We start from the raw sequence: 20,030 nt of genomic DNA, 5'->3' as shown, positions 1-20,030 counted from the left end.
AGGCTGCAATGCTTGGTAAGAAATGTATGCATTATGCTGCCCATGTAATTGTAGGCCCTCTGTACAGTATGTTCTCAAATAAAATAAAATAAAATTAAAAAAAATAAAAATAATTGTTTGCTCTGTAAATTGATTAGATGCATGGATTTTGTGGCTAGCTATGTCATTTCACATATGTATCTCTTTTCCTCTTTCTCTTTCATGGTTCTCATAGACAATATGGTTGCTCCATAATTATCCTAATTTATTTTGCTTTTATATTTTAGTTTCATCATTTTACTTTCTGCTCTGCCATTTCCCAGAACAGCACCACATAAACAGAAAAATCCAGAAGTGGTTCTGTGGCTCAAGTTGTAGAGCACTTGTCTTGATTTGAAGAGCTAAAGGAGAGTGCCCAGGCCGAGTTCAGGCCCCACAACTAATTTAAAAAAAGAATCTAAATACTTGATAATTCTACTAACAGATCTGACTGAAATCAGTTGAATCACACTTTTCCTGTACAATGAAGGAATAGGTCCAGGCTAGGAAAGCAGCTACAGAAGGCAGGCAGATTGTATCTGTGACAAAACTTTGTGGAAAATGGAATCGAGGATTACTTACTGGTGATTCACTTGCACTTGAAGCATGATTCTGAACTATTGCTTGCTGATTCTGAACTATTGCTTTGATCATTATATTTTCCAAGAAGAAAAAGTTAAATTTAATTGATAGTAAATGACTACTAATACACTTTGACTTCTCATTAAGCATCTTCAATCATCAAAATCACTTGAAGGCAATAGACAGGCCTATTTTTAGATGAAAACAAGTGTCTTTAAAAAAGGAAGAATTTAGGTAGTCATACCAAGGACTTCTATTTTACTACTGCATTATACATTTTTCTAATGTTGGATACCAACATTAGAAAGCTACTAGAAAGCTCTTAAAGCCCATATGTCGAATAGTGAGTTCTCTTACACTATAACATGATATTTCCCAAATCATTTACAAAGGCTGCATTGTTTCCTATTTTCTCATTCCTAGAATAAGCTGCACATGAAGACACCAAGGGTCCTCATGTTCAGACAAGGAACAAGATGAAAAAGTGAGGAATGGTATCAATTTCAAGAAAAAAATGAAGTAGGATCCAAGCAAATTTCTTCTTTGGGATGGCGAAATTAATCCGTTTACTATGGTGTGAAGACTACTTTCCAAAAAGGCCACCTAGATGAATACTAGGGATGAGGATGAGTATACCCCTCTTCATATGGATGCCTAGAGTGGACATTTAGACATTGTCCATGAGTTGGTAGCTCAAGGCAGATATTCATGCAATAACTCTGAATGGCTGACACCCCTGCACAGTGCTCATATGTGGAATAATACCAGAGTGGCAGATACCAATCCCCAAATTATAGGCCTCTTGTCCTCCTTGCATGTTGCTGCTGGGAATAGAAATCGAAAAGATACTCTGTTGAACCATTATATCAAACCAGGTTTGAAGAACAGCTTGGAAGAAACTGCATTTAATATTGCCAAAAGGATAAGTATGTATCACTACCTCTTTGAAGTTCTGGAAGGCTGTACAAATTGTTCTCATAAGTCGTAATGGTTTGGTTAAGTTTCTTAAATTTCAAAAATGCCAGTCCATCCTTTGTGGCCCTGCAAATTTTTTCACAATAAAAAGCAACAGCAATATCTTACTTTAAAAATTCATGGATTCCATGGTATTCTTCCAAGTGAATTGCCTGACTCTGATGTCAAAATGCATTCAAGAGTTTTTTGTATAAATCTATAATGATTTCTGCATAGTTTGTGATTTTTTAATCAGAAATAATTTTAACTTATCTGTTGAAATGGTGCTTTTGTGAAAAAAGTATATCTATGTTTGTACAATATCCATAATCTATTTCATTCGCTCCTAGATATAATACTTTGAATTCTACATTCTTAAATAATGTATAGTTTTATTAATAAATGTGTCCTTTCAGATTGCATTCCATATAGAAGAAGTTTAAGATTCCTTTTTTTTCCTAGGTCTTTATATTATTTTATTTATTTGGGATAACATGACAGTGTTATGTAATTTCAGTTTTGTAAAGGTTATGCTATGTAAAGGCCTTTCTAAGGTGAAGATTTAATACACTGATGTCAAACTAACCTTTAATTCTATGAATTACATGTATTGTTACACTTGTATTTTTGTAATCAACTTTTTAATAACTGTTTTTATATTTCTTGCATCAGAAGAATGAAAACTATAGAATACTTCACAAATTTTCATATAATCCTTGTGCAAGTGCCATGTTAATCTCTGTATTATTGTAATTTGGGTAGACCTGCTGCTGAAGCATGAAGTACCCTCTAAATTTAAGTACTTAATGATGCAATCTTTATACAGGCATATATCCATGGTTGCCTATTTGTAACAAGGAACACTTATTGTTCCTTAAAATGCGATTGATCTTATTTCTCTAAAATTCTGTGTATAGTGGAAAAGCTTATATCATTTGACCGATTGCTCATATTTACAATTTATTTGTCAATGACTATTTTGTCATTTTCATTTTAAATTTGATCATACTTTGAAGCCTTTAAAGCTAAGTCCAAAGGTGATGGCTTTTCAAGTACTTATTTATCAACTGAGTTAGCTTTGTAGAGCTAATGGATTCAAAGTAAGCCTTGCTTGAGAGCTACTTCTAAACTTCTGCAGCTTAAAATTTCCAAAATAAGGTCTTGCTGGGACAAATGTCTACCTGAACCTTTACCCTTCTCCCTTGTAGGAACAGACCAACCAGAATATCTTACCCTGACAGCATAGCTTGTCTTACTGGAACAAAACTAATCTTAGTTACAAGGGATCATAGAGAGATGAACAGTTCAGACAGAATTGTTCAGAACAGAAGGTATTTTATCAAAATATAACTGTTTATTATACTTATCATTTCAAAAGTAGCTAAAGCCAAGAAGGTGAAAAAATTTTCATATGCAAGATTACCTGCTGTCCTGGTCTGTCTATCATCCAACCAGGCAGGAACTTACACTACTGACTCTCTATCACCAAATATTTCCATAGCTCCTGGAAAAGTCCATATGTTTCTCCTCGATATTAGGCCTTAAATTGGTAATGTTTTAATCACAGTGTTTCCTCTTGCCTCTAGGCTGTAAATCTACAAATGGTAAAGCTTTAAGTCTAACTCTACCAAACACTGAGGTAGAGATAATGGAAGAATACTTTGAAACAGAGTTGCCTTTGATTCCCTAACCACAACACAACAATGCAAAACAATTTTTATATTATATATACTTATATATTTTATATTTATAAATATAAAGTATGTGCTGATTTTAAATTTCACACAGTGAATATTACTAGAATTGATAATTTGACAAATATATTGACACTTATTCTGATAAATAGAATGGAATATAAATAATTAGATTTAGGATATATATTAGAATATAAAAAGTATCAATGCAATATCTTCGGTATGAACTTGTGATACGTTCTATGTGTTCGTGATCTTCTGAATTCACATGGTAAAATAACAGTAGTGTTTTTTGCTAATCTATAACGGATTTTACTCTGATGCTCTGTTTTTTGTTTTAACTCGCTGGTCCCAAAGTGTTTTTCTCCATATTTCTGAAGCATTCTTACTGATTTATACCCAAATTTTGCTGATATGATGTCTAAAAGCTATTATTCTTTTGAAGGACCCACGGATCCGAGGATACCAGTTCCTAGTTATCTGTATCATCAGATAACAAGGGCAAGACTTCTCACATAGGCCCATGCAACATGCCAACAGAAAATAATTGAAGACATCTCAATTTCTCATTTCCTATAATATTTCAGGACCCCAGTTCCTTACAAGATTTAGCAGAATTCAATTGTGAAATGCAAGGCAAGTTTAAATGAAAGATGAGATCACAAAATCTGAGAGAACGTACTATAATTCAAACTTTCAATTTACAGATGATCAGCCCATATGAGTCAACAAAATTACAAATGAACAAGATTATTTTTAATACCCCTCTCCTAATGATTAACGAAAGATTTTAGTGAAGCCAAAAAATAGTTTTTGTAATGATAGATCCATAAGTGGCCTACCAAGGCTAGGAGTACTTGATTTAGAGGTCAAATATAATTTAGAAAAACATTAATTGAGAAGATCCTTAGTGCTTCAAAACACTGGTACTTCAGTAAAATGAGGTTCTGTAGTATATATAAATGTTGTCCTTCTCAAACCAAAGATAACCAATATTTAATCTCCTGAAAGTATATTCATTTTCAAATAAACTATTTAAAATCACATTTGCCAAAATAGCACTTGACAAGTAGATGATAGTGACAGTACAATGATTTCAAGTGTAGGGAGCTAGTTACAATAGAGTTGATTTACGTACCCAGCACCAATAGCAAACAAATTCAACCATTCATCAAAGTGTAGAAATAGTACTCCCCACCATTTGTGTTGTTCAGTAGGTGCCTTCCAGAAATGTGTTAAATAGATCAGCCTCCCATATTTCAAACCCAAATATTAGCTAATAAAGTAAATTTTATCACATAAAAAGGTACATTTTTAAAAGTCACTAATAGTTGTTTTATCATGTGTTGTTTTATATTTTCCTTATCTGTCTAACATAGTTAAAAATATGACTTTAAGTTTTGAATATGGGTACTGATGAGAGATGTGACAAAAATAAAATCTGTCTTTTATTTGTGTCATATTCCTCTAAGTAGTAAATTTTAGTTTTCTTCTTTTTCCAAAACTTATAGGTAGTAGAAAAAAATATCCTATGTAAAATAAAATAATCATACACCATTTTACAAAGCAATTTATAAAAACTGGTAGTTAGAAATAAATTCTAAGCCATTTTTAAATTTTCTTGTTGACTAAAGATTAATCTTCCAAATGAACTAGAATAAAATCATGTCTAAGTGCTTCACATCTCCAGTCTTGCAAATTGTTATTGCAGATGAATGAATTATGAAAATATAAGCTGACATCATTCAAGTATATGTGGGAGTGAAAATCCATGGAATGTATATAAACGTTTCAAAGTATTAACAGGTAGTTTAACAGAATGACTATTAGGAAACTGAAACCAGAGAGGAACAATAGTAAAGAAACAGAATGAATGAAAAATGGAACAAGGGGCAAGTACAGTTAGAATACTCAATGTACATATGTAATGAAGGAAGTGCTAAATCTGAACTCAATCTTGGAGAAAGAGTTCGTTGACATTGATAGAAGGAGTGAGTCTGATCCAGGAGCATTAGACAATTAGATGGACATATTTAATTGTAAAACTCTTGCACAACCTTTTGAAATTCAGTTAAAAAAACAACAAACAAAAACACACAAAAATGACAACCAAACAGCAATCTCTAGAGAGTATGAATATGACCTCTCAACATTTTAAGCAGTTAATGAAGGGCAGTCTTTGGAAAAGCAAACAATCTGTTCAAAGAAGGTATTTTGGGGTAGGGGAGAATTTTGACCAGATTTAGAAAGATTGTCTAAGGTTATAAATCACCTATATCTTCTGCAAATATTTTCTTCTGCGAGTGCTCTTTGTCTGAACTGGATACTCCAGTCCTGAGTCACACTTGATAGCTTGTGAAGACAGAATGGAAGAAACAAGATCAAGAACCTATTTCTCCACTGGAGAGAAAACAGTCCTCTCTGTTTTCTCTCAATCTCCTCACTACTCCATTTTCATACTTTTAATAAAGTCAAGTGATTTTGAATTATATCTTTCCTTCTTTGTTCTCACAAAGTAATTGTTCAAAATAATTCATTAAATATTATTTGCCATTATTTTCTATCATGCTGTTTACTTGTTCAAGCGAGTCCATTAAACTTCCCCTTTTCATTTGGTTGCCACGAAAATCCAACAACTATGTTAATGAGGACCAATGCTAATGCAAAACTTTGTCTCCAAAAATCCAGTCCAAGAACCTATAATCACAAATATTTAGCTATAATTTTTTCTTTTTTTTTTTTTACCTTGAAATCTTCTTGTGTCTAAAGTGCCCACAAAAATAAGTATTCCAGCACTTTTTGGTTCAATCACTTGTAACCTCAAAGATATTTTGCTAACAAGATGCTTAGAGGAAACCTAAGAATACTCCACTTTTATCTTCTCTCTTAAAACTTTTATCTTCTCTCTTAAGAATCTCCTTAGATACCATATCAGGAACAGTGAAGTTATTCTTTGCAAAATTATTTCAATAGGTTATTTTCCTCTTGGTCTTGTATTTGCTCAACAAGATGTATGGAGAAGAATAGAGTTAAATCACCAATTCCTTGGATGATATTGTCTGTTAAAAAGGACAATACTTCTATGTCCTACTTCTATGTCCTCTTCTTAGCTCTTGCCTGATTTCCAATTAATCACAGGTTCTTGGTTTCAATTCTAGTGAAGCTGAAGCACTATAAGGCTTCCCCCACTGCTACATCTTCATGGTTTCTCTTTGAAAACTCTTTTATTTGGAGGTGGAATTTATTTTCATGTCTTCATTCAATTTGTTCTGCATTATACTGAGCCAAATAAGCTCTGCAAAATCACTTTAGGTAGCAAAAAGATTAACACAATCTATATCACTATATAAAATAGTTTTGGCCCCCTCCACTGCTGAAACCAGAACGCTTAGCTAGGGCTTCTAATAACGTGTTTTCTTACCTTTTCTATTTGCTTGATTCTTTTCTGATCCCCAAACTTTTGGGCTTATGTAATAAGAGAAGTTTTCACTATCTCATGTTAATAAGGATATTATATTTTTGAGCTACTTAGAAATGTGAAATCATTGAAGTATCCAATCAGATTTTTTTCTGTGTTTCAGTGCTTCACGTGCAAAGACATTGTGGAAAGTATTAAAAGAGAAGTGTAAACTCAATACGTTCTTCCATTGTGCAGGACACTTTCTCCCTAAATATTTTGACCCAAATAATTTTTTAAGAGAATTACTGTTTAGTAATTAAAGGTCAATTCTCAAATTTTGATGTCTTATTTAAAAAAAAACTTTGAATTTAAATTCCACTACAACCTTGTTTCACACAGTAAGAGTATATTTCCTGGGTAAGGACAATTCTCATGGGAACCTATACAGGATTACAGCAAGGTTTGAGAGGTTTGTTTGTTTACTGTGAAAATGAGCCACCTTACCCACATTGCTCCCTCTCAACTAAGTCTCCATGGATTTCTTTGCATGAAAGCCTATTTTCCCAGGAAATTTTAAATTTTCTTAATAGGCTAAGTTAAAAGTTAGAACAATTAAAATTTACCTGTCATAATTTTAAAACACTTTTGAAATTCCTTTATCAGAATCTCAAATTTACCAATCCTAATTCCACGTTTATCATCAAAAACAGTTAACATGTTGTTTTCATGATATAGTATCCATGAAACTATTATTTTCCAGTGGCTTTGTTACGCATATATATGAAGGTATAAGCTGATGCTGAGCAAAATGAACTCCAAGATATGGAAAGAGATATTTATTTGCAGTTGTTGTTTTTAATGTACTATGTGATTTCTATTTTCCTTGGGTTTTTCCCCTATGGTATAACTCCTACTGTGTTTGAATTTGGTACCCTGTGTATTGTGTATACATTTACCTTAATTAGGGAAGGGAAGAGAAACAACAAAATGGCGAGATAAAGGACAAAAAGCAAACCAATGCAATAGCAATACTCAGAAGACAATCTGTTGGAAATGTACATTACAACGTGTGAGGGGTTTGGGTGTGAAGGAAAAACGTGAGAAAAAATGAGAGAGGGCATAACAAGTTTGAAAAGTTATGTATTCACTGCCTTACAATTGCTAACCCACTGCACATCACTTTCACATTAAAATTAAATTTAAAAAATAGGCTGCATGAAATAAAATTTCACTGTATTGGTATAGTAAATATTATTCTTTATGTAGTAACTTTTTAAAAATTCAGTACTATTTGGCATATAATTTGAATTAATTACCCCTTCTTTATCAGAGGGCCATCAACTTGAATGTTATCCAACTAGATAATTTTTTCACAATATACTTGCCAATATTTTCAAAAAAGAAGAAATTAGTACTTTCTCATACTAAAACCAAAAGCCATTTAATTCTATGGAAACCCATAACTTTTAAAAGTAAATAAGTTGTTAAGAGGACAGAATATGTGTGTTCTTCAAAATTCCTATGACTAATAACTACCCACTTTCAAATTCTCAACATTCCATACCTGAGAGATTCAAAATAGTACCTGTTTGCATGTTATGTAATTGTGCAATAGATGCATTTTCCAATGGGGTGTTACAGATTGAGAAGTGAACAGAAAAATAGCCACATTCTGGTATAGGATAAAACTATAAAGCACCGGTTATAATTAATTCTTCAAGAGTAAGCAATTGTTTATCAGATTAAGCTATTATTTCTATGACCATCAATCCCAAAATTTATGCCATAAACTCATCCTAGACCAACAGTTTCCAACTTGTAGGGTGCACCTCAAAATTCCCTTAATTCACATCACAAATAGCTTATCTCTATTGGGAAAAATATTACACCTTGCTAATGTGATGCCCTCCGTGTTCTGGAAAGAACACCACAACATATTGGGTTGCATCATTTTTCCTCCACTGGTATTCTTGCAAATATTATTTATATTTATACGTTTTTACTATCATAGATATTCAGGATGCTAAGATTGGAAGATTACAGTTGAAAGCCCACCCAGGCAGGAAGGTTCCCTAGATTCTTATCTCCAATAAACTTCTCAGCAAAAGCCAGACACAAGTGGTACTGAGGTTGAAGTGGTAGGGCACAAGCCTTGAGTTTAACAGGCTCAGAGACAGTGGCCAGGTCCAGAGTTCAAGCCTATGACAAAGCAATAAAACAAAAACAAAAATAAAAACAAACCCAAATCCTAGCATTTTTCTCACTGTATACAGAGGCACGTAATTAGGGAAATTGCTTCCTGTGTTACATACAGGTAGAAGAAAGAAGAGGTCACACAATTATTCTCTTCATACCATGTTATATTAAAGCCTCAAAAATTGCTTTTTCTAAATTTATAAATTAATATCATCAATTTCTTGGCAACTCTGTCTAAATTATTCACATTATCATTTTCTACATGAACAGTTAGAATTATCTATTAACTGAGTTCTAATTATAACTCGCTTGAAACAATATGCTAGGTAAATAGAATGCAAGAAACATCTGTAAATTTGTCAATTAAACCCTCTACCTAAAAAGAATTTTGTAGTATCCTATAGAATATGAAATTACAAATGAAACCAAAATATTTTTTGAAGTCTAAACTCCAATTTAGCAAGATCTATAAAGACCGACATTAGGTGATCTTTGCTATTCCTCCAGGCTTAAGCTTTTGTAATCCTTCATCCTTTCCTTGGAATCTAACAGAATGATGATTACTTACTTTTTCAAATTTTGGATGGGAATCATGAACCACTTTGCATCTAGGAATGTTCTGTAATGAAGAGTGCATTTAAAACACAACTGAGGAGGGGCTGGGAAGGTGGCTTACTGGTAGAGCACTTGCCTCGAATGCATGAGGCCCTGGGTTCAATTCCTCAGCACAACATAAGCAAAAAGGAAAAAAAGCAGAAAGTGGCGCTGTGGCTCAAGTGGTAGAGCTCTAGCCTTGAGCTGAAGAGATGAGGGACAGTGCCCAGGCCCAGAGTTCAGGCCCCACAAACGGAACCAAAAAAAAAAAAATTAAAGAAAGAGTTAAAAAAATAAAAAATAAAATAAAACACAACTGAGGATTATATACCAGTTGTATTTCAATAGAAAACTTGGCTTCTCAAAACATAATGAAAAAATTAGCCCAAATTTCCAACTGTGTAATCCTTTCTTGTTTGGTTTGTTTTATTAAGACAAAATTATACTACCTGGTACAGCGAAGTTATCAGTAGTAATTCCAGTCTCTAATCTCCTGTCAGTTTGAGTGCTTGAATTCAAGGCTTGTATCACATTGCCCCACCATAGTTTCTTGGTTTATTTCTTTATCTGTTTGTTTGTTTATTTATTTATTTTTGGATCCGGTAATGGGGCCTGAACTTTGGGCCTGGATGCTGTCCCTCAGCTCTTCAGCTCAAGGCTAGTGCTCTAACACTTGAGCCACAGAGCCACTTCTGGCTTTTTTCTTTTTGCTTATGTGGTGCTGAGGAATCAAACCCAGGGCTTCATGCATGCAAGGCAAGCACTCTACCACTGAGCCACCTTCCCAGCCCCTTCTTGTTTTATTTAATCTAGATACAGACTATCAATTCTGAACTTTTCCAGTGATATTATCCACTAGACTTCTCAGACTGTTCATGCACTATTTTCAAAGATGTTCTAACATTTGACACAGGGTATGAACATTTTCAAATGAACCTGCCGGGTCTCTGATTCATTCCTCCATGGATCCTATCCCTTTAATATTGATTACTTGACTCTCTTACTATCTCTGGTTCCTACTTATGTAATATTCTCAAACTTTTTTGAATAAAGTTCACTTTAGGATTTTCTAATTTTAAAAATTACCACTTGATTCTAGTCTCACTCAGGACATACTTTCTATTGTTTTCTAACTTTTCTACATATTCTGAGAGTTGCTTCATTTGTGTATATGTGTGTGCACATATAAGTGCCTATGTGTGTATGTGTATGTTTATATGTATGTATGCAAAAGACTCAAGCTCTTATTCATCATTCTTGCTCATGACTGTTATTCCATCACCTGAGCCATTCTTCCAATCTAGCTTTTGGCTGGTTAATTATAGATAGTGTCTCAAACACTGTTCTGCCCAGGCTGGATACAATCTGAATTTCCCAGACTCCTTTACATACTTAGGTTTCATTTATCCAGTAGAAACAACTTTTAAACTACAAACATTTTTGTGAGTGTAAAGTCTATGCTGTAGCTCAGATTTTTAACTCAAGAATTCATATAAAGATAGATGAACAAACACATTACATATGTTGAATGTACACTGTTAGAAATGTGATCCTAAGCTGGGTGGTGGTGAGATCTGAGGATTGGAGTTCAAAGCCAGCCCAGGTAGGAAAGTCCAGGAGACTCTTTTCTCCAATTTACTGCAAGAAAACTGGAAGCCGCACTGTGGCTAAAGTGGTAGAGCATTAGCCTTGAGCGGAATAGCAGAGGGACAGTGCCCAGGACCAGAATTCAAGTGCCAAGACCATCACCAACAAAAAATATATAAGTAAAGGAAAGAAAAAATGTGATCTTATCCACCATTTGATGGCTAGTATAATCCCTGCTCTCTCAAGATGGAATTTTTTCCTTATTAAATCCATGCTCTTATATCTGACTTGCATTGGAAACAGAATTATTCTTCCATTCTAATTTCTACAAAGTTGTGTCATTAGCAAGCGTGATTAGGAAGGGAGTGGCCTCATACTGCGGGTTCCACGTAGGAGTAATGCTTTCTCTATATCACTCTCATAAATCTACATACTGGACTTGACTTTATTGTTTCAATGTGGTCTTATTTGGAGAGTCTTCTATAGTGTATTGAACCCTTATACTTAAACACAGAATTTCTCTTTCCCTTATTATTGCTATAGTTAACACGAGTTAACAAATTCATGTACACTTGGGAAATAATGTGCAGCACATATACTCACAAAAAATGATCTAGGAACATTCTTCCTCTTTAAAATTCGCCTTAATTTACAGAGAATTTACAAATTTTGAATTCAATATACTCATGAATAGTGTATTTATAAGAAATATAAATTTCATATTTTCTCTTTACTAAGTTGTCTCTGAAATACGTGCTACATCAGATCCAATGTGTTCTTGTGTTATTTCGGTGAAGCCGGAAATCATTCATTATACCTCAAGCAGCACCATAGATTGTTCCTGCAAGTAACTGTAACTGGATATGGAAACTGATCCCAGTAGAGGAATGGAACATGGAGTATTGACAAAGTTCAAGTTAACTTGTGCTTTCCTTTATACTGAAAAGAAGAGAATCCGAAGTCTTGAAGGAAACTCTGTCCCTGACTTTTTCTAGTGTGTTTTGACTTATATATAATTTTTCTGTAAACTTCTAGTTGAGAGTATTACAAAAAGATATAATGTGCCATTTGATGGCCAGCATAGAACAAAAAGAAATAACGTTGTTTTAAATATGTTCTTCTTCAGGGACTGGGAAGTTGGCTCTGTGGTAGTGCACTTGCCTTGCATGCCTGAGGCCCTGGGTTAGGTTCCTCAGCACCACTTACGCAAAAATAAGCCAGAAGTGGTGCTGTGGCTCAAGTAGTAGAGCGCTAGCCTTGAGTTGAAGAGCTGAGGTAAAGCACCCAGGCCTAGAGTTCAGGCCCAAGACTGGACCCCCCAAAAAAATTCTACTGCAATGAAACAAAGACATGGATGTTTTATAGTGTTTTTTGGATGGCTATTTCACCCCGAGATGATTCTTTTGTTGCAGAAGTCAGTTATCAATTACTTTAGTTTGGTCCTGAGTTCTCCAGAGCAATAAGGATTCCAAAACAGCATCCAGTGCGTATGATCAGCAAAAGGAGCCATTTCTCAGACCAATACTCCTTTAAGGAGGGTCCAATGAAATATCTGGTTTTTTGTTTGCTTTTGTGTTTAGCTTGTGTTGGTTCTGGGGCTTGAACCCAGAGGCTGAACCCTGTCCCTGAACAGTTTTCTATCCTGCTCACCTACCCCCAAAGCTAGTACTCTACTGCTTGAACCAAAACTCCACTTCTGGCTTTTTTGCTGTGTAATTACAAATAAGAGTTTGACAGACGCTCCTGCCAGGTTTGGCTTTAAACTAAGATAGTAAAAAAGCCAAGTGACATCAAATGTATAGACTTCTCTTTTCAAACGAGAAATATTAGATGAAGTTTATTGTAAAGCTAATATTTTACAATTTTTTTCTTTCTTTATTATTGTGAGCATAAGGTACAGAGGAGTTACAATTACATGGGCAAGATAACGAGTACATTTCTTATCAATCATTGTTGCCTCCTCTTTGTTTCCCCTTCCCATCCCTTCCCATATTCCCCCCTCCCCATACCCGATCCTCCCCCACAGTTGTAAAGTTCGTTTTTCGACATAACGGCTTGTACATCTCATTGTTGAAATGGATCCACCTGTATCCCTAGTTAAATGATTTGTTTTTAGAGCATATGTCCAGAAAAGAATCCATAACATAACTCAGCAAAAGTTGGTGCACTGAATCATTTTGGAATTTTTTTGTTTGGGAGGATTATTGAACTTGTCATTCCTTTTGGGGAAACTTAAAGTCATATTTCACCTTTTTTGTTGGTTGTGGGGCTTGAACTCTGATCCTGGGTGCTAAGCTAGAGCACCACCTCCGGGTTTCTGGTGGTTAATTGAAGGTTAGGGTCTCGTGGACTTTCCTGACCAGGCTGGCTTTGAACCACAATCCTCTGGACTCAACCTCCTGAGTAGCTAGGATTACAGGAGTAAACCACCAGCACCGGGCTCATATTTGCATTTATGTGCACTGAATGACACTGTGTAGACAAAGAATGGAAATTTTAACCAAATGATATTGCAGCATTTCAGAAAAATTGAAGTAGCAATAAATATGTCCTCCTTTCCATTTTGTTACATTAATGACTGATGAGCTATGGGACCCTTACATTAGCATCCTCTGCCATCTGTATAGGTGTATTTAGTATCAGGAAATGTTCATAGAGAAATATAGAAAGAATAAGATTTTTAGAAAGCAAAGGAGATAAGGTATGAAAGAATATCTTAGAAGGAGATACATTTATCACACAGAGATTAAGAGCTAGCCTAAGAGATTTAGAATGCTAAAGGCAATGAGGAACAGCCTAGCTGACAACTAGTTCTACAATAACCAAAAATGGTTCTCAAGAACATTTTCTGGTATACCTTAATTACTATCATTTATTCCTTCTACCTGGAGTTATTCCTTATTTTCTTTTACAACTATTAATTAACCTCTGCATTTTTGGTGCCATAACTGTCCAAAAAGATTTCAAAATCACACATAGCCTACCATTCCCTTTGTGATTAGCAGTGACGACACAAATCCTGGAATGGTTGAATTTCCAGAATTAAACGTTACCTGACATCTAAGCACATCCCTGGCATTAATTGCTGTGACTTAATGAACAACACTTTTTTCAACACAGTATCCTCATATAAGTAAAGTACATGAATTAGAAACTGTTGTCAGGTGTCAGTATGGAAGGAGCAATTATATATTCCAAGTGTGGGTTATTTATTTTGCATTTACTAACTGAATGTTTTTGTTTTCTTTTGATTTGATTTGTTTTTGTTCTTTTTGCCAGTAGAGGGGCATAAACTCAGGGGTAGGGAATTTTCCTGGGCTTTTTTTTTTTCTTGCTCAATGCTAGCTCTCTATCATTTGAGGCACAACACCACTTCCAGTGGTTTTGTGTGTGTGTGTGTGTTAATAAGGAATTGAACCCAGGGTTTCATGGATGCTAGGCAAACACCGTACCATGAAGCCACATTCCCGGAGCCCTAAATAACTTTCTTAAGATGGTATTACATTTTCATTCTGTAACTATATATCATATTTTTGGCCAGGTGCTAGAAAATGATTTAGAAAGCAATACAATACAATAAGTCTCGTAAGGCTGGATGGACAATGAATAACTGTTACTGTCTACCCAGGTAACAGAAGGGCTTATCTCATGGAGCTATTTCAACAAGCTGAGGAGACAGCTCTTGACCCACAGCCAACCATCAGAATGAGAGGGCCAACCTTGGGTTCCAGCCAAATGGGGATGCTGGGCCCCCTTCTCCAGCAACCATTTGACCAGTTCTTGTGAAAGAGAGAGAGAAAAAAAGTCCGAATTACAATTAAGTCTGGTGCCAGTGGCTCAGAATTCTAATCCTAACTACACAGGACGCTGAGATATGAGGATCATGGTTCAAAACCAGCCCAGGCAGGAACGTCTGTGAGACTCTCATCCCCAGAGAACCACCAGAAAATCAAAAGTAGTGTTGTGGGCTCAAGTGGTAGAACACTAGCCTTTTGCTGAGGTTTTTGGGAACATCGCCCATGCCTAGAGTTCTAGCCCCACAACTGACAAGAAGTGGACTTCCTACCACAAGAAGCGGACTGAATAGCACCCATTGTCCTAGGGAGCATTTTAGCAAAGTCAGGCAGAGCTTACTCTGAAGTTGAAGTCATAAGTAGGTATCTCCAGTTGCAAAACTAAACACAGGGAAGGATTCTCTTCCTCATGGGGATAGGGTAATGATGAGAGAGAGCCATGTTTTGTTTCATAATCCCACATCTGTTGCACAATTAATAACAGGCCCCGCCTGAGCCCTTTCTGGCTATCTTCCTGTCATTTCCTCAGAGAATTGCCGAGAACCTTATCTGAAGACTACTCCCTCTGTTCCTAGCCATGCTCCAGAGATCCCTCTGTATAAATCCCTTGTTTCCTCACAACTGTCCTGTGAGGAGAATGAGGTCTGATTGTTACAAACCTACCCAGACCTTGACCTGTGGTCAAGAATCGTCTGCTGTGATTTTTCTGCCTGCTCAAACTGACTTAAGAAACCATTAAACCACAGGAAAATCAAACACAAGTAGACCAGAGTCTCCAACAAGAGACAGGTTAAGAACACAAGGGAGATACAGGATCTTCCCATCCCCCACAAAAACATCAAAGAACTCTTTTTTTGTACCTTTTACAAATTTTTTTCTAAAAGTTTTTTTAATTTTTAATTTTTTACTTTAATTTTTTTCTATTAATTTTTTTCTTCCTCTCATAATTTTATCTCTTTTCAGAAACATTGAAGTAATACCTTGCATTCTCTCAGGCCACAAGGGAAAAAAAATTAAAACTCCAAAGGAAAAACCAACAGAGAAAATCCTGTAACAGACTGTAACAACACACTGCTGAATCACGAGTGGGTCATTGAAGAGATTAGAAAAGAAATTCAAATGTTGATGAACACACAAATTACCAGCTCCTTTGGGACACAGCAAAGGCAGTACTCACAGGCAAGTTTATAGCTGTGAGTTCATACATCAACGAATTGGAGAGATCTGAAACCAACCATTTAATGAGACATCTGAGTCTCCTTGAAAAAGAGCAGCAAGATGATCCCCAATCCAGTAGATGGTAAGAAATAATTAAAATTAAATCAGAATTAAATGAATTAGAATCCAAAAAAAATCATAGAAAGCATCAACAAAACAAAGATTTGTCACTTCCAAAAAATTAACAAAATTGACAGACTCTTAGCAAATCTTATAAGAAAAAGAGAACACACACAAATAAATAAACTCAGAGATGAGAATGGAAACATCACCACAGAAACAACCAAGATTCAGAACATTATAAGGGAATATTTCTCAAAACTTTATGCTAATAAGTTTGAGAACTTGGCAGAAATGGACCTTTTCCTAGCAAATATTGACATACCAAAACTAAACCAAGATGAATTACACCATCTTAACAGGCCCATTTCAAGCATTGAAATAGAAACATCAATAACACACCTTCCATCTAAGAAAAGCCCAGCTCCAGGTGGCTTTACAGCATAATTCTATAAGCCCTTGAAAACACAGCTCACACCAATACTCCTCCAAATCTTCAATGAAATTAAAAGAGAAAGTTCACTGCTGAACTCATTCTATGAAGCCATAATAACCCTCATGCCCAAACCAGGCAGGGACACATCACAGAAAGATAACTATAGACCCATTTATTTGATGAACATTGATGCAAAACTTTTCAACAAAATGTTGGCCAATCAAATTCAACAATTCATCCAAAAAATTCTACACACTGCTCAAACAGGATTAATTTCAGGAATGCAAAGCTGGATCAATATACACAAATCAATTAATATAATTCAACACATCAACAGGAGCAAAGATAACAACCACCTGGTTATCTCAATAGATGCAGAAGAAGCATTCGACAAGATCCAACGCCCCTTTATGATGATGGTTCTGGAAAAATTAGGAATCCATGGAACTTTCCTCAATGCAATAAAGACTATATATGACAAACCTACAGCCAGCATTATACTTAATGGTGAAAAACTAAAGCCATTTCCTTTTAACTCAGGAATGAGACAAGAAGGTCCACTCTCGCCACTTCTCTTCAATCTAGTATTAGAATGCCTAGCTAAAGGAATAAGACAAGATGCAAACCTAAAGGGGATCCAAATAGGGAAAGAAGAAGTGAAACTCTCCCTCTTTGCAGATGTCATGATCTTGTATTTAAAGAATCCAATAGACTCCACTCCCAAATTACTCAAGCTGATTCAAAACTTTGGCAAAGTATCAGGGTATAAAATTAACCCCTCAAAATCAATGGCTTTTCTGTATACCAACAATGAGAAAAGTGTGGCTGAAATTAGGAAAGCATCTACATTCGTTAATATCCCCACAAAAAATAAAATACTGGGAATTAACTTAACCAAATAAGTGAAGGAACTCTATGATGAAAATTTTAAAAACCTGAAAAAGGAAATCAAAAGAGATCTTAGAAAGTGGCAAAAACTCCCATGCTCATGGATTGGAAAGATAAATATCGTGAAAATTGCAATCCTTCCCAAGGCTCTCTACAAATTCAGTGCGATACCTGTCAATATTCCAACCTCATTCTTCAAGGAAATAGAAGAGGCAATCCAATAATTCATAGAGGATAATAAAAGACCCCGAATAGCAAAACGATCCTCAACAGAAAAAACTGTACTGGAGGAATATCATACCAAATTTCAAACTCTACTACAAAGCAATTGTAATCAAAAGAGCTTGGTACTGGCTTAAGAACAGACCTCAGGACCAATGGAATAGAATTGAAAACCCAGAAATGAACCTACAGACATATAGTCAACTACCCTTCAATAAGGAAGTTAAAATAATAGACTGGAAGAAAGACAGCCTCTTCAGTAAAGGGTGCTGGCAAAATTGGTTAACTACTTATAGAAAACTAAAGTTAGAACCGTATATATCACCCTGCACCAGAATCAACTCCAAATGGATCAAAAACCTCGGAGTCAAAGCAGACACTCTGAAAACACTGCAGGATTGATTAGGAGAAATCCTAGGTCTCCTTAGCACAGGTTGAATTTTTTTAATAGAGACCCAGAAACACAAGAAATCAAAGAAAGGTTGGACAAATGGGATTGCATGGAGTTGCAGAGCTTCTGCATGGCAAAGGACATAGCTAGCAAGATCAATAGAAAGCCCACGGATTAGGAGAAAATCTTCACTAGCCATACTAGAGACAAGGGTCTCATATCTAAAATATACTTGGAACTCAAAAAATCAAATCCCCCAACAACAAATCCTCAAAGAAACAACTGCCCAATAAATAAGGCTAAAGCCTTAAAGAGAAACTTCTCTGAAGAGGAAAGAAGGATGGCCAATAGACAAATGAAGAAATGCTCAACCTCTCTAGCCATAAAAGAAATGCAAATCAAAACAACATCGAGATACCACCTCACCCCAGTTAGAATGGCTATACTGAAGAACTCTGATAACAGATTCTGGAGGGGATGTGGACAGAAGGGAACCTTACTTCATTGTTGGTGAGAGTGTAAATTTGTTTAACCTCTTTTGAAAGCTCTATGGAGGTTCCTCAAAGCACTCAACATAGAGCTCCCCTATGATCCAGCAATCCCACTTTTGGGCACTTACCCAAATGTTTACAAAGAAGACCACACTAAAGCTACCAGCACAACTATGTTTATTGCAGCCTTTTTTTTTTTTACCATAGCTAAGATATGGAAGCAACCCAGATGCCCTTCGGTAGATGAATGGATCAAAAAATTTGGTTATATATACCCAATGGAATTCTATGCCTCCATCAGAATGAATGACATTGCTCTATTTGTTAGGAAATGGAAAGACTTGGAAAAAATTATATTAAGTGAAGTAAGCCAGAACCACAGAAACATAGGTCCCATGTTTTCCTTTATTTGCAATAACTAGTATATATCTGAGTCAAGCATAAAAGTTCAGATAAATACATGTTCGTGAAAAGAACCCTAAGATATCTATTCAATTTTTTTCTTTCATACTATTGTTTCTAGTACATTCATAATATTTATTTATTTGTTGCTTTTTATATCCCTCCCCCACGTTATAATCCCTGCTTTCAGTGTATTTGATGTTATAATTTATGAAGGGGAAGGGAAAAAACAAATCGTTGAAATAGGGATTAAAGTTGGACCCATTGCAACAATGAGACGTAGAAGTGGTATGTAGAAAATGAATTTGACAACTCTGGTAGGGGGAGGGGAAGGATCCGGTAGGGTGTGAGGGGAGGATGGGGTGGGAAGAGGAAACAAAGGAGGAGGCTACAATGCTTGATAAGATATGTTCTCATATCTTGCCCATGTAATTTTAACCCCTCTGGACAGTATTTTCATAATTAAAAAAAACTCAGCTGCTGTGGACTAAATGTTTGAGATAATCCATCTAAATCGATGACTGTGCATGTTGCTACATGTCTACCACCCCAACTACAGATGACCAGGCCCGGTGGAGCATACCTGTCACCAATAGGAGGACATCAATCCAGCCCAGCCAGAGCATATAGAGGCTCTGTTTCAGAAATGCCCAAAACAGAAAGGTGGCTTCTCAGAGCCAGGGAGGGGAAACAAGTAGTGGGTCTTGGTGCCCTCAGAGGGGTATCTGACCCAGGGTAGGGGTGGTTTTGGGGCAGCCACTCACATGTGCTCCTGGGAGAAGTTGCTTGAGGCTGCTCCAGGTGGGGCAAGCGGGAATGGCAGTGGCATTGCAGACACATGTCCTCAGAGAACCAAGGCCATTGACCAAGTTGGGGCTTTACACAGCCTGGCAGGGTGCCATTGCCTGGTTTGAAATTCTGAACCTTGGGAAGGCGGGGAGGGGGCTGGGGACTAGGCAGGCATCTCAATTTCCTTCTATATTCCAGTCGCCTTGAGTCTCTTCTCACCACTCAGCCATCTATACCTTCCTCAACTGCTGGTAGTGTTGTAAACTAACAGAGGGAATCCTGGTGCTACCAGGAAGCATGGAATGTGTGCGTGG

At 35.9% G+C, this 20,030-nt stretch overlaps 1 pseudogene; it reads right to left on the bottom strand.

The window, feature by feature from the left end:
* Positions 1 to 2,233: 2,233 nt before the first annotated feature.
* On the bottom strand, positions 2,234 to 2,333 carry LOC138836722 (U6 spliceosomal RNA; annotated as a pseudogene).
* Between the last annotated feature and the right edge of the window lie 17,697 nt (positions 2,334 to 20,030).

The sequence above is a fragment of the Dipodomys merriami genome, unplaced genomic scaffold, assembly GCF_024711535.1.
Source record: "Dipodomys merriami isolate MVZ:Mamm:240054 unplaced genomic scaffold, mDipMer1.0.p SCAF_255, whole genome shotgun sequence".
Classification (NCBI taxonomy): domain Eukaryota; kingdom Metazoa; phylum Chordata; class Mammalia; order Rodentia; family Heteromyidae; genus Dipodomys; species Dipodomys merriami.
The sequence above is the reverse complement of the archived record's forward strand: the minus strand, read 5'-3'. Positions and strand labels throughout refer to the sequence as shown.